Source organism: Ranitomeya imitator, chromosome 1 (genome assembly GCF_032444005.1).
Source record: "Ranitomeya imitator isolate aRanImi1 chromosome 1, aRanImi1.pri, whole genome shotgun sequence".
Classification (NCBI taxonomy): Eukaryota; Metazoa; Chordata; class Amphibia; order Anura; family Dendrobatidae; genus Ranitomeya; species Ranitomeya imitator.
The window spans coordinates 523749503-523767559 of record NC_091282.1 but is presented as its reverse complement, the minus strand read 5'-3'; the positions used below and the strand labels follow the sequence as shown (position 1 = coordinate 523767559).

At 45.0% G+C, this 18057-nt stretch overlaps 1 protein-coding gene across 1 annotated transcript in view; it reads right to left on the bottom strand.

Moving 5' to 3' along the window:
• Window positions 1–16782: 16782 nt before the first annotated feature.
• Window positions 16783–18057, bottom strand: part of GNG10 (G protein subunit gamma 10) — a 65776-nt gene continuing 64501 nt past the window's right edge. The window contains exon 3 of the mRNA XM_069766976.1: window positions 16783–16920. The gene's annotated coding sequence lies outside the window, so the exon portion shown is untranslated. The remainder of the gene's footprint in view (window positions 16921–18057) is intronic.

Below are 18057 nucleotides of genomic sequence, written 5' to 3'. Positions count from 1 at the left end.
TTTCATCATATGCCTTGTTGACTCTCTCCAATGTGCAGCATTATATGGGGGCAAATGTCTGTATGGGGCATCTTATCCGGCCATGTGCAGCATTATATGGGGCAAATATCTGTATGGGGCATCTTATCCGGCCATGTGCGGCATTATATGGGGCAGTTATCTGTATGGAGCATCTTATGGGGCCATAATCCACATTTGTGGAGCATTATACGGGGCAAATGTCTGTATGGAGCATCTTATGGTGTCATAATCAACATTTGTGCAGCATTATATGGGGCATATTTTAATATGGAGCATCTTATGGAGCCCATCATAAACTGTATGGAGCATTATATGGGGCTCCTGATTCAATATGGATATTCAAAAACACTTAACCTACTGATGTCTCAATTAATTTTACTTTTATTGGTATCTATTTTTATGTTTGAAAATTACCGGTAGCTGCTGCATTTTCCACCCTAGGCTTATACTCGAATCATTAAGTTTTCCCAGTTTTTTGTGGCAAAATTAGGGGGGTCGGCTTATACTCGGGTCGGCTTATACTCGAATATATACGGTACCTTGTTCCAGAAGTTTTGAGGCTTGTCTCTGTGCTGTTTTGCATATTGTAGGCAAGATACTTTCTGGAATTTGCACAGTAATAGCATTCTTCTGGCAACTCGCAACTCGACCATGCAGCCCATTTTTCTTCAAGTGCCTCCTTATTGTGCGACTTGAAACAGCAAAACGGCTAGTTTTAAGAGAGTCCAGTATTTCAGGTGATGTTATTTGTGGGTTTTTCTTTGCATCCAGAACAATTTTCCTGGCAGTTGTGGACGACATTTGGTTGGTCTACCTGACTGTGGTTTTGTTTTTACAGAGCCCCTGATTTTCCATTTGTTAATCACAGTTTGAAGGATGCTGACTGGCATTATCAATTCTCTGGATATCTTTTTGCATCTCTTTCCTGTTTTATACAGTTCAACTACCTTTTCCTCTAGATCCGTTGACAAATCTTTTTCTTTCCCCATGACTCACAATCCTGAAATGTCAGTGGCTGGATGAAAGATGCAAGAGTCTGTCTGGATCCCATAAACTCACTTAGTTTATGCACACACACTGATTACAAGCAAACAGGTCACAGGTGAGGATGTTACCTTCTGTTGCCATTCAAACCCATTTGTTTCAACTTCTTTGCTTGTTATCAGGCCAAAATCACAAGGTTATGTAAACTTTTGATCATGGTCATTTGGATGTTTTAGGCTCTCATTATGATTTAAAAAGAGAAAACACAGTAGTCTGACAATAAATGGCTTCACCCAACCATTAACCATGAGTGAAGAAAAAATGTTGGGGTTATCATTCATATGGCCAAGAAAGCAAAAATTGTGCTGGGGTATGTAAACACATATACAGTGTGTCAATAAAGTCACAGTGCACATTTGACCAGTCACAGGATCCAGTTATAGTTTACATTTTGGCGCCCTTTCTCTGGCCCAATCATATCAGACCTGTTTATGAAGAGAGATAACAAGAACCAATTAAACAACACAAACTCATTTAAGCTGTTGCTGAGCCCCCATCAGATTAACCCCTGATAAATTGAACTCTGATTAATACACTGCCAGGTCTGTGACATCATGCAACCACAAGCTTATGCCAGCTGTGTGGTTTTCCATGCCAGTCGAGATGTGGACGGTACAGAGGAAAGTTCAGTGTGCTCTGTAGCTCACTAAATTCGAATTTGCGACCAAAGTGCTACGTGAATATCGGTGTGTTTATAATGAAGCGAGACCACATAGGAATAACATTACTCTCTGTGATAAGCAGTTGAAGGAAATCGGCAGTTTGGTGGGGAAACCCCGTTCTGGTAGGCCATCAGTCACTGACGAGTCTGTAGAGGCTATCTTGACATGTTGGAATTGTGTGCAGTGCCACAATTTCCAGAAGGTGTCATCTTTCAACAGGACAGCACTCCTCCACACTACGCCACCATTGTTTATGAGCTTCTGGATAGAACATTCACCCTGCGGTGGATAGGCAGGGGTTCTATCAAGCCATGGTCACCACGATCCCCGGATCTGACGCCTTTAGACTTTTACTTTTGGGGTTATGTGAAGCAACATGTGTACATTGAACATATCAATGACATTAATCACTTAAAACAGAGAATCACAGACGTTATTCACTCTGTTACACCAGGCGTCCTTACCAGTGTGTGGCAAGAACTTCATTATCGCTTGGATGTGTGTAGGGCAACAAATGGAGCCCACATCGAACTGCACCGAATAGGTATGAAACTGGGAGAGTTTTTCTTTTATTTGGAGCAGATTTCACATTTCTATAGTTTTTTGTTGCGTTCCAGTGACTGGTCAAAAGTGCACCATGACTTTACAGACACACTGTATATCTGTGTGAATCACTGAAACCTATATCTCTATGTATTCTATGTGTATATATCTATTCTATTTATTCTATTTTGTCACTCTGTGATTTTACTGTATGCGGCACATGAATTACCAGCTTTTCAAAGGACATAGGTGCATAAAAATTGGACAGCACTCGCATGGTCCGAGTGCCGTGCGATTTTTTTTTTTTTCCTCGCACCCATAGGCTTGCATTGGCGAGTCTCGGTCGAGTCTCGGTGCCAATCGCAGCCTGCTGCGATTTTACACATATGCCGAATACAGCTGAGAAAATAAACGCTGATGTGAGCTGCCCCATAGATTAACACTGGGCCGAGTGCTATGCGATGTTTTCTTGTATAGTACACAGCCGTATTCTATGGTAGTGTGACTCCGGCCTTAGTCAGACATCCGTTTTTAGCATGAGTTCTATCTTTGATTTTCACAGATAGTACTCGTACCTTTGATATTCTATGGGGCCATTCACATGTCCGATTTTTTGCCTAGACTGAGTGATCCACTAAAAATATTGGAGATGTGTCCTATTTTGATCCGAGGGTCATATCAAAATCAGCAATGCAAGTCAAAGGGTCCGTGAAAAAAATCGGACTGCACTGTGGATGCTGATCCACGTACTACAGAATATCAGGGGTAAGAAGCTAGCTCCATTTTGGAAGCTCATATACTTACCTCCACGTAGAGTACCTGTTTCTACGTGAAAAAAAAAATTTCAACACCTTCTTCTGTTTAACAGTGAATAAAAATTGTACCGCACACAGATGCCATCTGTTAGGACTACAGAGATGGGTACGAGAGTGGACCCTCTGGACCGTAGAAGTCCCCCTCGTGGGCGAGCAGACCCGGTGTTAACCAACCCCTATACAGGGGCTGTTTAGGAGCAGGCCCAGAGGTTACCTTACCACGGTAGCGGATACCAGAAGGGACGGCTCAAGTAAAGGGAAGGCTGAAGAGTAGACAAAACTGAGGACCGGAATCAGCAGCGGAAAATCCAGAGGCAGAAGACACGGGAACGGAAGGCAGGAATCGGCAGAGGAGAACCAGGGACGGAGAGGGAACTGAAACAAAGTAACGGAAAACAAACACAGTAAATAATAGCGCCGGAGCGCAGAGCAAGTACAGAGACACAGCGAACGGCCAGAGACTAAGCAAACACTAAAGATACTCAGGCACCTCCTAGCAGAGGAGGTGGCCTGAAATACCGTGCTCTCCATGGTGATTGGCTGCAGATGCACCACACCCGGTGCTAGGTGATCCGGAGCTGTGAGGCTGTATCTAATGCTGAAGCCTGTGCGCCTGCGCAGGAGCGCCGGAAGTAGGGGCACAGGAACGAGCGATGCCGGAAGAAGATGGCGCCACCCGAGAGGAGGAGAGGACAACGCGCCGAGCGCTGAAAGAAGAGCGCGCGAGGGGGGCGGAGGCGGCACGCTGAGGACCAGGAACAGAGCGGTGAGCAGCCGCTGTAACAGTACCCCCCTCTTTAAAATCTCCCTTCCTAAAACTAGAGAGGAATTTGTTAAGTAGACGAGGTGCATCGATATTCTCTCGAGGTTCCCAGGATCTTTCCTCAGGCCCAAACCCCTTCCAATCCACTAGGAAAAACTCTCTCCCGCGAATACTCTTCTTGGCTAGAATATCCCTCACCTCAAAGATGTTATCAGCATGGACAGGCTGAGGAGAGGTACAGGAAGAAGGATGGAAGCGATTAAGAACAACAGGCTTGAGCAGAGACACATGAAAAGTATTGGGAATCCGGAGCGAAGCGGGCAACTTCAGCTTGTAGGCAACTTCGTTGACTCGACTCAGAATCTCGAAGGGACCGATGAAACGAGGACCAAGTTTATAGGATGGTATCTTGAGCCTAATGTAACGAGAGGCGAGCCAAACTTTATCGCCTGGCAAAAATGAGAAAGAATCTAAGCGCTTCTTGTCGGCATGTCTCTTCATTTTAACAGAAGTCTTTTTGAGAGCCTCTTTAACCTCACCCCAAATTGCAGAAAAATTTAAAGTCAAAGAGTCTGCTGCCGGAACTCCAGTAGTGGAAGAAATTGGAAGAGGCATATTCGGATGTTGTCCGAATACGACAAAAAAGGAGACTTGGCTGAGGATTCACTAGAATGATTGTTATAGGCGAATTCGGCCCAAGGCAGAAGGTTTACCCAATCATCTTGGTGGGAGTTGATGAAATGACGAAGATAGGCAGTCACAATCTGATTTGTTCGTTCAGCTTGACCATTAGTCTGAGGGTGATAGGCTGATGAAAAATCTAGTGATACCTTCAAAAGCTTGCATAACGCTCTCCAGAATCGTGATGTAAACTGGACTCCTTGGTCAGACACGATGTTTAAAGGGAACCCATGGAGTTTGAAGATATTAGAAATAAAGATCCTCGCCAATTCTGGAGCTGAGGGAAGTCCAGACAAGGGAACGAAATGGGCCATCTTATCGAACCGATCTACCACCGTAAGGATGGCTGTACAACCAGAGGATCTCGGTAAATCGGTAATGAAGTCCATGGCGATGTGTTGCCAAGGACTCGAAAGCACAGGAAGAGGAAGTAACCCTCCACGAGGTAATTGTCTAGGCACCTTGCACTTGGCACAGGAAGGGCAGGAGACGACAAACTCCTCGACATCATGACGTAACGAGGGCCACCAATAGTAGCGAGAGATGAGAAGAGAGGTTTTTCTAATCCCGGCGTGGCCTGCCAATTTGGAGGAATGTCCCCATCGCAGCACTGTCTCTCTGTCCTTCTCAGTGACAAACGTCTTACCCGGGGGTGGACAGCTTATACTTAAAGGGGCCACAGTAACGATTTTACCGGGATCCACAATATGCGCTGGTTCCTCGTCGATGTCCTCAAGCTGCGAAAGTCTGGACAGGGCATCTGCTTTGACGTTCTTGTCGCCAGGACGAAAACGAAGCTCAAAGTCGAAGCGGGCAAAAAACAGGGACCATCGAGCTTGCCGTGGATTAAGTCTGTGTGCGGTCTGAAGATAGGCCAAATTCTTGTGGTCAGAAAAAAATCACAAACGGATGAACGGCTCCCTCCAGAAAATGCCTCCACTCCCCAAGAGCCAGCTTTATGGCCAAGAGTTCTCGGTCCCCAATGGTATAATTTCGTTCCGATGCTGAGAATGTCTTGGAAAAGAAGCCACAGGGAACCAGGCGACCAGTAGAAGATCTTTGAGAGAGCACTGCCCCGGCACCGGTAGAAGAGGCATCCACCTCGAGAATGAATGGTCTATTGATCTCTGGATGGTGTAAAACGGGAGCGGAGGAAAAGGATTGCTTCAGAAGCTCAAAAGCTTTTTCGGCCTCTGGAGTCCAAGTCTTCGGATTGGCACCTTTACGAGTGAGAGCAGCAAGAGGCCGAACTACCGAGGAGAAATGTGAAATGAACTGCCTGTAGTAGTTGGCGAACCCTAGAAAGCGCTGGATGGCTTTTGTTCCATAGGGACGTGGCCAACTGAGAATGGTTCTCAGCTTCTCAGGGTCCATCTTGAGACCAGTATCCGAAATGACGTATCCGAGAAAAGGCAGTGAAGTCTGTTCGAAGAGACACTTCTCAAACTTAGCATAAAGACGATTCTCTCTAAGGCGTTGCAAAACCAAACGGACGCTTCTTCTGTGAGATGATAGGTCAGCCGAAAAAATTAGGATGTCGTCTAGATATACTACCACACAAGAGTAAAGAAGGTCTCGGAAAATGTCATTGACGAATTCTTGGAAGACTGCGGGAGCATTGCAGAGACCGAACGGCATGACTAGGTATTCATAATGCCCATCCTGAGTGTTAAAGGCAGTCTTCCACTCGTCGCCGGCCCGGATTCGAACAATATTATAAGCACCTCGAAGATCCAGCTTCGTAAAGATTCGTGCTCCTCTTAATCGGTCGAAGAGTTCAGGAATAAGGGGCAGAGGGTACTTGTTCTTGATAGTAATGTTGTTCAAACCTCTGTAATCAATGCAGGGTCGAAGAGATCCGTCTTTTTTCTTGACGAAGAAGAACCCCGCACCGGCAGGGGAAGAAGACTTTCGGATGAATCCCCTAGATAGATTCTCTTGGACGTACTCAGACATAGCTTTAGTCTCAGCAGGAGACAGAGGGTAAATCCTCCCTCTAGGTGGAGTGGAACCGGGAAGAAGTTCGATCGGGCAATCGTAGAGTCGATGCGGAGGAAGACTCTCTGCTTCTTTCTTGTCAAAAATATCGATGTAGGACAGATATGGAGTAGGTAGTCCGGGAAGAACGGAATCAGTCGGAAGCGCAACTACAGGGCGAACAGGCAGAAGGCATTGTGTTTGACACGTAGATCCCCAACGGAGTACACCACCTGAACGCCAGTCCAGGGTGGGTTCGTGCAAACGGAGCCAAGGTAAACCTAGAAGCAGAGTATGGGTTAGATTAGGCAAAACATAGAAAGTTATCTTCTCACGATGAAGAGCCCCGATACATAGGTCTATCTCTTCCGTAATCAAAGTGACGGCGTCTTGCAAGGGTCTCCCATCCACGGAAGCAATCTGACGAGGAGAATCCAACGAGAGAACTGGAACGCGAAGCCTCCGAACCGCCTCAAGACTGATAAAGTTGCCCGCCGCGCCCGAATCCACATACGCGGCCTCAGAAAAACGCTTTTGATTTAGCACTAACAAAACGGACAGAAACAAGGGTTGAGAGGAATCAGAAACACCTAGAGAGGCCTCCCTTACCTGTCCTAGGCGGAGGAGTTTTCCGGCCTCTCAGGACATGTTCGTAGTAAATGTGAGGCGCTACCACAGTAAAAGCAGAGTCCTTGGGATCGTCTCTCCCGACGGCGTTGCTCTGCTAGCTTGACCCGATCTATTTGCATGGGCTCTGGCAAGGAAGTTGTGGTAGATGACAAGGGACGCGGACTTCCTGACCTGCGGATGAGAGGTAGAGAACGAACAGATCTCTTTTCTCTAGTAGTCTCACGCGTTCGCTCCTGAAAGCGTAGGTCTATGCGCGTGGACAGGGAAATGAGGTCATCTAAAGATGTTGGGGTATCCCGTCCAGCCAGCTCATCCTTTATTCGACTGGACAGGCCTCACCAAAAGGCTCCTACCAGGGCCTCGTTGTTCCACCCTAATTCAGAGGCTAAAGTACGAAAACGTATGGCGTATTGGCCAACAGATAGAGAACCTTGCTGGAGGTTGAAAAGCGACTCAGTTGTGGAAGCTAAGCGCCCGGGCTCATCAAAAACCCTGTGAAAAGTCTCTAAGAAAGAAGCTAGTTGGGTAACTACAGGATCATCCCGTTCCCACAGAGGATTGATCCAGGCCAAAGCCTCCCCCTCTAAATGAGATACTATAAAAGCCACTTTGGCCCGGTCGGAGGGATACTGTTGGGGAAGGAGCTCAAAGTGGAGGCGACACTGGTTCAGGAACCCCCTACAGAGCTTGGGATCCCCGCTAAACCTGGGAGGTTTGCCGAGGCGAGGAAGCGGATGGGGCGAGGGAGCCGAATCGTGCGAAGCCTGGGCGGAAGCCGTAAAGAGAGACTGCAAATTAAATAAACGGTCGTCTATGGAAGCCAAATAGGATAGCATACGCGCCTGCGTATCGCGTTGTTGGGAGAGTTCCTGCTGCATGGCTGCAATTTGATTAGTATTAGCAGGGTCGGCGGTTTGCAAAGAGGTTAGGCGAGACTCCAAATTTTTTAAGAAGGACATGATGCGCTGCTGATTGTCGCGTATGTGCGCCAATTCCTTCTGAGCAGAAAACGCGGCACCCGCGGGGTCCATGGCCTGAGTATACTGTTAGGACTACAGAGATGGGTACGAGAGTGGACCCTCTGGACCGTAGAAGTCCCCCTCGTGGGCGAGCAGACCCGGTGTTAACCAACCCCTATACAGGGGCTGTTTAGGAGCAGGCCCAGAGGTTACCTTACCACGGTAGCGGATACCAGAAGGGACGGCTCAAGTAAAGGGAAGGCTGAAGAGTAGACAAAACTGAGGACCGGAATCAGCAGCGGAAAATCCAGAGGCAGAAGACACGGGAACGGAAGGCAGGAATCGGCAGAGGAGAACCAGGGACGGAGAGGGAACTGAAACAAAGTAACGGAAAACAAACACAGTAAATAGTAGCGCCGGAGCGCAGAGCAAGTACAGAGACACAGCGAACGGCCAGAGACTAAGCAAACACTAAAGATACTCAGGCACCTCCTAGCAGAGGAGGTGGCCTGAAATACCGTGCTCTCCATGGTGATTGGCTGCAGATGCACCACACCCGGTGCTAGGTGATCCGGAGCTGTGAGGCTGTATCTAATGCTGAAGCCTGTGCGCCTGCGCAGGAGCGCCGGAAGTAGGGGCACAGGAACGAGCGATGCCGGAAGAAGATGGCGCCGCCCGAGAGGAGGAGAGGACAACGCGCCGAGCGTTGAAAGAAGAGCGCGCGAGGCGACACGCTGAGGACCAGGAACAGAGCGGTGAGCAGCCGCTGTAACACCATCCAAGTGCATTTTGATTTATGTTACAAACCCACAAACTTGCATTGTTGATCTTCATCTGACACCCGGTTCAATATTAAACATGCCTCCATGATTTTCCATGGACAAAAAATCACGGACCTGTGAACTGCCCCATTTATTATAATGAAATGTTTGTGGAAATCCTCTGTCCTTCTGAATAGTTGAAAAGACGTCAGTCTGAGTTTGAATTTAATAAATATACTGTGGTTTTTATTCTACGCGTTTCGAAGTTACAAGAAATTCTTGTAGATGTACATGTGATCCTTCTTTCCTGAAGAAGAAGTTCTTGTAACTTTGAAACGTGTAGAATAAAAACCACAGTATATTTATTCAATTCAACTTGGGGCTGACGTCTTTTCAACAATTCAGCAGCACAGAGGATTTCCATGAACATTTCTTCCAATACAGACTTTGTATTGTTACATTATAATTATAACCCGTGGATCTGCAGCCGCTGATAAAGACTACCTACAAGCATAAAAGAATTTCAACCAGGTTAGCACAATCTGACATTTACTTTGACTCTTATGTGGAATAAAACCCTATTGTGCACTATCCTCTTTCCCCAGTATATACACATTTATTATCATAGCACAAATGGCACTTGTACGCAAACAATGGACGTGTGAATGAGCCCGAAATCATGTTTCTCACCAGACTGACACAAAAGATGCCCATGAGCTTCATATTTTTCAGTTACATTGTGGCCACACTTTTAGCCATGTTTCCAGTATGTGTGATATCCATCTTTTTCATGGATACCACATGTACCCATTATAGTAACTATGCACAAGTCTGTTTTTTCCAGCAGCATGGATAACAAGGGCCAATACAAGTCTATGGGTCTGTGAAAAGCACGTACAGCAACCGTGTGCCACCTGTGTGTGTTGTCTGGTGTTGTAATTGATTTCTTTCTTGATCCATACTGTAAAAAGACACAGATGACACTGATGGTAAAAATGGACACACTGACGATGACACACTGATCCAAAACACTGATGACTATTTTTTCACGTGTTTAAACACAGATGCATGAAGGGGTCTAATTAGAACTTAATTATTAAATTAAATTCATTTTTTTATATTTCTTCATTTAAAAACAGAAACAATTACTCAGCTGTCCCAACTGAAGAGGAGAAAGTTGACTTACGAGAAAGTTCCAGGAAGATGCGATGGTCAAACTCGCCTCAAGTTTTTTTGAATAAATATTTACAATTTCTCTGTAAAAAAAAAACTTTCTGTGTGAGTAAATAAAATATGTCCACCAAACTGGCTATCATGGTAAATTATGGATAATGTCAGGCTTTGGGTGAAAAAGTATCTTTATTTTCAATATGTTTTCTCCTGTGAAAATGTATTTGTCATCCCTGAAAGTGGCATATCTATAAAGGTCACATTTGCCACTGGTTCCTCTAACAGCACTATCACTATAACTCCATTGATGGGTCACAGAGACTTAGCAATGATGTGTTATAGGTGTGTTGCAGCCCAGCCATAAAAAGTGGTTGCAATGATTGAAAGCAGTAGCCTAGCTACTGGGGGGCAGAGGGGGCCATTGCTCAGGGCCACGCGCTCTGAGGGGGACCACCCGGAGCTACGCTACTGTAAGGCTATGTGCCCACGTTGCAGAAACGCAGCATTTCCACAACATCCTGCAGTGGGTAAAACGCATGCGGAATTCGCATGCATTTTCCGACAAAACACAAGCATTTTGCAAGCGTTTTTAGCTTGCAGAAGGCTAGCGATTTGAAGCATCTCCTGGAAAAGTGATTGACAGGTTGGTCACACAAGCATAGTGCTTGAAGAGTGTGACCAACATTTTACTATTGATGCTGCCTATGCAGCATCAATAGTAAAAGAATGTTAAAATAATAAAAAAAAAAGTATGGCTATTCTCACCTTCCGACGTCCCCCGATCTCCTCAGCGGCGGTCCCGATACATTCGGTTCCCAGGGATGCTTTGCACGAAAGACCTTTGTGACGTCATGGTCGCCTGACCGCGATGTCATCCCAGGTGATTCGCGCAATGCATCCCTGGGAACGGAAGCCACCACGTGTACCGCTGAGAGCCGGGAGGACTCCGGGGGCCATCAGAAGGTAAGTATATCACTATTTCTTATTTTAATTCCTTTTTTTACAGAAATATGGTTCCCAAGGGCCTGGAGGAGAGTCTCCTCTCCTCCAGAGCCGGGTACCATCTGCATATGTAGCGCTCACTGTACGCATGGTGGGCTTAGCCACATGCGTAAAGTGAGCATTTCAATGCAATCACATGGCTGTGGAATCACCATGATTCCGCAGAAATAATGAACATGCTGCGGATTTTACCGCTATGCGATTCTGCAGCGGGAAAATCCGCAACATGGGCACAGCAACTGCGGAATCCCATAATATTACATGGGAATGCAGTTTTTAAGCGATTTTATGCATTTCCGCTGCGGCAAAAAACGCAGCAAAAACGCATAAAAACGCAACATGGGCACACAGCCTAACTGTATCGGCGCGCGCAGGGAGAATCGATCTCCCTGCTCTGCCCCCTGGCCGCTATGGGGCCCCTGAGCAGGCGGGGGGCCCGATGCCAGCAGTGGGCCCCCGCCGATACAGCTGATCGCATTGATGGAAGGAGCACTACGCTCCTTCTCCCATCATCCCTCTCAGTGTCTGATGTCACCGACGCAGACACTGTCGGGGGCGCGATGACATGACTAACCGGTGCCCGCTGTCAGGAGATGAGCGGGCGCTCAGAGCTGTGGAAGAAGCAAGAGGAAGAGAGGTGAATATTTATTGTTTATGGGGGCTGCCTTATACTACAGGGTCTGCCTATAGGGGTGCTGCCTTATACTACAGGGTCTGCCTTATACTACAGGGTCTGCCTATAGGGGTGCTGCCTTATACTACAGGATCTGCCTATGGGGTGCTGTTTTATACTACAGAGTCTGCCTATGGGGTGCTGCCTTATACTACAGGGTCTGCCTGTGGGGTGCTGCCTTATACTACAGGGTCAGCCTATTGGGGTGCTGCCTTGTACTATGGGGTCTACCTATGGGGGTGCTGTCTTATACTACAGGGTCTGCCTGTGGGGTGATGCCTTATACTACAGGGTCTGCCTATAGAAGTGCTGCCTTTATACTACAGGGTTTGCCTATGGGGGTATTGTCTTATATTACAGGGTCTGCCTAGGGGGGAGCTGTCTTATACTACAGGGTCTGCCTGTGGGGTGCTGCCTTATACTACAGGGTCTGCTTATGGGAGTGCTGCCTTATACTACAGGGTCTGCCTGTGGGGTGCTGCCTTATACTACAGGGTCTGCTTATGGGAGTGCTGCCTTATACTACAGGGTCTGCCTATGGGGATGCTGCCTTATACTACAGGGTCTGCTTATGGGGGTGCTGCCTTATACTACTGGGTGTGCCTATGGGGGTGCTGCTTTATACTACAGGGTCTGCCTATGGGAGTGCTGCCTTATACTACAGTGTCTGCCTATGGGGGTGATGCTTTATACTACAGGGTCTGCCTATGGGCGTGCTGCTTTATACTACAGGGTCTGCCTATGTGGTGCTACCTTATACTACAGAGTCTGCCTATGGGTGCAGCCTTGTGCTATAGAGTCTGCCTATGGGTGCTGCCTTGTGCTATAGAGTCTGCTTATGGGGATGCATTATACAATATAGAGTTTGCCTATGGGGGCTGCCTTGTGCTATAGAGTCTGCCTATGGGTGGTGCATTATACAATATATAGTAGGCCTATGGGGAGTGCATTATACTATATGGAGGCTTATGTGGAGTGCATTATACTATATGGAGGCTTATGGGGAATGCATTATACTACATTTAGGACTATCTGGTGCATTTTACTATATGAAGGCTATCTAGGGGGCATCATACAGTGTGAAGATTACAGTGAGGGGGCCATTGTACAATGTGGGGATTACAGTGAAGGGGCCATCATACAGTGTTGGAGCCATCAAACAGTTTGGAGGCTACTAAGGTGTCATTATACTGTGAGGGAGGTACTATACAGTGAGGGGGCATTATACTGTGTATAAGAGAGCATCATGCTGCTTATAGGGGAGCTGTACAGGGGGAGACTGGGGACATTATTAAATGTAAAGTGGGCACTTGTTATAAGAGAACTCAGGTTACTGTGACTATCAAAGGGGCACACAGGGCAATATTACTTTCTAGGGGGCAAAATGTGGGCACTGTTTTCTAGGGCACTTGCACCTGGCATTACTATATTATAGAGGGGTGCTTTAGAATTTAGAGGGCACAGAGAACCACACAGCAGGTGCTGTAACAGAACACATAGGGCAGCAGCGGCTCAGTATTAGGGTATCAGGTGGAGTAATAGGGACACATATGGCAGCAGCGGCTCAGTATTGGGGCATCAGGTGCTGTAATAGGGACACATACGGCAGCAGCGGTTCAGCATTGGGATATCAGCAGGATGACGAGTTTGTGCAGGTTGGGAATAGATGGTGATGGGGCTGGAATATGAGAAGTGAAACGTGTCTTTGTTGTATTCTTTGCAGACGAGTCCTGGCTGGAAGAAGTTGTCATGTTGGTCTGGGCCAGATAGAAAAGGCAGGAAAAATGAAGGATTCCATCAGAAAAAATTTCAGCGGTAAGTCATTATCTGTAACTGTTCTGTAATCTCTTAGGCTAGGTTCCCATTGCGTTATGGCGGTACGTTTAATGGACTACGTTACACCGCGGCATAACGCAGTGTAACGTAGTCCGTTAACGCCACCATAGCCTGTAATGGGGAACGCATCGCTAGCACATGCCCGCATTGGGCGTGCGCTAGCAATGTGCTGTCATTTGAGTGACGGACCTTGAACGCCGGCATCACGTCTCATTCCACTGCATCACAGCGCTGGGGAGAGCGAGTGCCAAAACTGTGAGAACGGAGCCAGCACAGGAAGTCAGTTTAGGCTTTATTATTTTATTGGGACCGAACATTTAGTTTAAGAAGAGGTTGTCCTAGTAGTGGTCAGACCCTTTAATAAAACCCAGCTATTGTTTTTGAATATTAAGTCCAGTTAATATTTCCACACTTCTAGGCTCATTTGGCCTTCTTTTGTATTACTTGTTTTCAGACTTCCATTGAATGAGGTATGTTAGAAACGGTATTCTATAGCTTTGTGTGCTACTGAATCTGGGACACTTAGATTCTAACATAATCTATGTATCTAGGTAAATTATGATTGCAGTGTAAAAAGATTAATTTGCACTGCAAGCTTGATGATTACACTCTACAAAAAGGTGTAAAAACAAAGAAACAAAGAATGTTTCCCAATGGCCATCACCATACTTTATTGAATATAAAAATGGGACATTTGAAGGGAATCTATTAGAATAAAATACTCTTTAAGGGTTCTCCTCTACACAAGCAGGAATGCATTGTGTTCCAGCCTCCCGATTGCAGGATGGGCGCTCCTGCATAAGCGACAGTTCAGGCAACATCATCATGCTGCTGACATGAACTGAGTGCTCGCCCGATTCTCCTGATATATACGGCAGAATGTCTCTGCTACATTGGAACCACAGTGGGATGGAAAGTGGTGGTGGGGATTAGGCGCTAAACACGCTCCAGCAGTTCTGTCCTGAGTCCGTGAAGAGCGTACAAGATCAATGTGAAAGATCTTAGAAGCACTGCACATTTTCAGCCACTGCTTCAACATTCCAGTGGTGACTGGGCCCCTTGGTTACACGCTGTAAACAATTAGAGATACCGGGAGTATGGTGGCAACTTTTAAAGGAGTTGTCCACTACTGCAAAACACCTTTTCAATGTCCCCAGAAAAATGACAAAAACGCATTTAACTCCTGGACCAACACTCCTGCCCACTGAATGAAGTGTCCCAGCGAGCAGGGGCTGCTGATGAGCTGCAGCTTTTATGGTTTTGTAGGATGGAAGTGAGAAGGCTGCTGCCCATACGCTGCCATGGATAGGCAGAAGTGCCTATGAGACCTAAACAAAGTCATGGGATCGCCAGGGAACACATCTCTCTAAATGCCCTCAGTCTGAGATGTATGTTTTTTATATTTTACAAGGTACATTAGGGACATTGAAAAGGAATTGTCCAGTGGTGGACCCTTTCAATAAAAATTAAGGTAGATAGCTAGAAGATGGGAATGACCCCTATTTAAGACACTTCATTTTAAAATGTTGTTTTCCAGTTTCCATGTCTAGCACTGTATGAGACATGATGGAGGAATACAACATTACTGACATAGCATAATGGAATAAACGGGTGCACATTTTTTTTTACCATCTTTGGCCACCATTGGTGCTCTTTTTGACAAAACATAATATGACTTATTTTAACAAAAACTGTACTATCCTGTGTAGCCATTTTTGGAACAGCTTTTTATGGAACGTGTAAAGGATGTTCTAGGGATGTTTTGGAATTAATTTTTTGCTTTTTACTCATTTATTTACTTTTATATAAATCTGTCACTCAAACATGAGACATTTTAATATTTTCTACTGCCCTGTTATTAGCACTTTCATGATCTAATTACACTGTTTTGCAGTACATCTGCAGCAGACACGTTATGTAGGGGGACGCAGTAGGAAGCTGACACATAGAAACAGCCAATTCATACGTTATGTAGTAATGTCATCAGCAGTGCCCACACAGAAATAATCTGCTGCCTGATTAACAGTGTTCTATGGCACCTACCATATGTAAGAACATGGATGACTGACACTTAGCCAGGGTACAGTGGTAAAAATAAATAGGTCACCACGTTCACTTCTAGGGACCAAAACATTAAAATCAGAACAAAGTGTATACTACAAGTAACATAGTTTCTCTAGCAGGGTGAGCCCCATCCCGGTTTCTGTCAACCGAGAATGGCACCCCTCTGTCCAGATTGATCAGGGATGTCTTTCCTGGTCCACTGTAAGGTCCCATTGTCATTCCTTTTAGGGTGACGATGCAAACAATTGCAGTATGTATCCTTCTTCGGAGAATGATGACGATCTTTCAATATGATCACCACAGTCATTTTTTTTTCACAAATTATTTTATTGATGTCATTCAATGAAAATATTACAACCAATAAGAGTGAATGGGATAGAAAAGTGATGCTGGGGTCAAGTATAGGCACAAAGAGCTTGTGAGGGGGCGTTCCGTGGAACAACATGAGTGGTCATTAAAAGCTGAAGGTATACCTTTCTAGATGACCTAAGGATGACTTTTGGTTAAAGATAGGGAGGAAGAATTGGTTTATATGTTTTGTGCAGTATATGTAGTTACAAACCCAAGGGTGAGACAGCACAGATTACCCTAATATTTGTCATTAATTCTGAGAATAAGGCAAGGGTTAAACTATAAATTGATGTCTACAAATTATTCGTAAATCTCAATGGCTCTAAGGTAACTGTTACTGAAAGATCCCCTTTGATAAATCAATGTGAAAATCACTGTGCTTTTGAAGGCCGAAAGACAAATATATTGTGAATGTGATTACTTTAGTAATGCGTTTTTACACAAACATTTTTTACATACAGGCTCTTCAAAACAAACACTCCGGGAAATATGTTAATTGTGCAAACTTTAAATTTTGGAGAAATTACATTTTGAAAATAAAACTTCAATATTTATTTTTAAAAAATGTATATTTCAGAGGGCAGAGTATTATGAGATTTCATGGATCAGTATCAATGTGTTATCTATAAAACAATTATATCAGCCCAGAAAAAAACAATTATTTACGTTAAATAGAAAATATTAGCAATATTTATTTTAACTTTCAACCTCTGAGAATGAACTTCCCGATGAAATATTCAGAGGTGTTTGCAGATCTGAAGATTCACTGACATTGCTAAACTGCTGCATTTACACATCAATGTTTTTATTGTTGTTCAGAAAAGAAAATGCACAAAAAGCTGTAAGATAATATTTGGAAAAGGACTAATAAATATTGGAAAAGTGAAGGTTTTGGCCGCATTTGGAATGGCACCAGAAAGGAAGGCTGTATCTGTATTCCATATCTTCAAGCTTTAAGTGACACACACCTAGAATTAAAAACAGTGAAAACTATCAAACAAAAAATTCACTCAGACATTTTTCAAGTATATACAGAGGCATGAGCTCAAGTGTTTTCCTCTATAATCTCGTGGATATACACAGTTTAAATAGATTCTATGGTTTTATATTAAATGGCGATTATACTATATGTAAAAATACAAGCCACATTCAGTAACAGTCAAAAGTTTTGACACATCTGATCATGTTATGGTTCTTCTTGTTCTTTTTGGAATGTGCACTTTGTAGATTCAGACAGAAGGCAGTAAAACACCAAAGGAACACATATGGAAACAAGGAGTAAAGAAACATGTGAAACAACCCGGAATATGTGTTAAATATTAGATTCTTCAAAGTACCCTCCCCTTCTTTACTTTATTGCCAGTTGTATACTCCCTTGACATTCTTTCACAGTTTTAATAGGCAGACACCTGAAATAGCTTAGAATGCACATGTATCCCTTGCCAAGAGTTCATTTATGGAATCACTGGCCTTCAGAAAGTGTTTGTGACAATCAATAGAGTCAATGTTGGTAACATAGTTCCATAGAGTGATGCGACAATCTATTCCACAACTTTTCTATGACAGTTTATGGCAAAAAACCTCAATTAACTAAAGAAAAACAACAGTCCTTCATTACTTCATTATTAGTCTGTCACCCCCAAAATCGTATATGAGCTGCAGCCACCGAAATCAGGGGCTTATCTACAGCATTCTGTAATGCTGTAGATAAGCCACCGATGTAACCTGAAAGATGAGAAATATACTCACCCAGGGGCGGTCCCGCTGCGGTCCGAGTCCGATGGGCGTCGCGGTCCAGTCCAGCACCTCCTATCTTCATCAGATGACGTCCTCTTCTTGTCTTCTTGCCGCGGCTCCGGCGCAGGCGTACTTTGTCTGCCCTGTTGAGGGCAGAGCAAAGTACTGCAGTGCGTAGGCCCTGGGAAAGCTCAGAGAGGCCAGAGATGCCAGGTAACGCAGCTCATATACGATTTTTGGGGTGACAGACTCTCTTTAAGGCTATGTGCACACGTTCAGGATTTGTTGCAGAAATTTCCTGAGCAAAACCGGATATTTTCTGCAAGAAATCCGCATGCGTTTTTCTCGCGTTTTTGGTGCATTTTTTT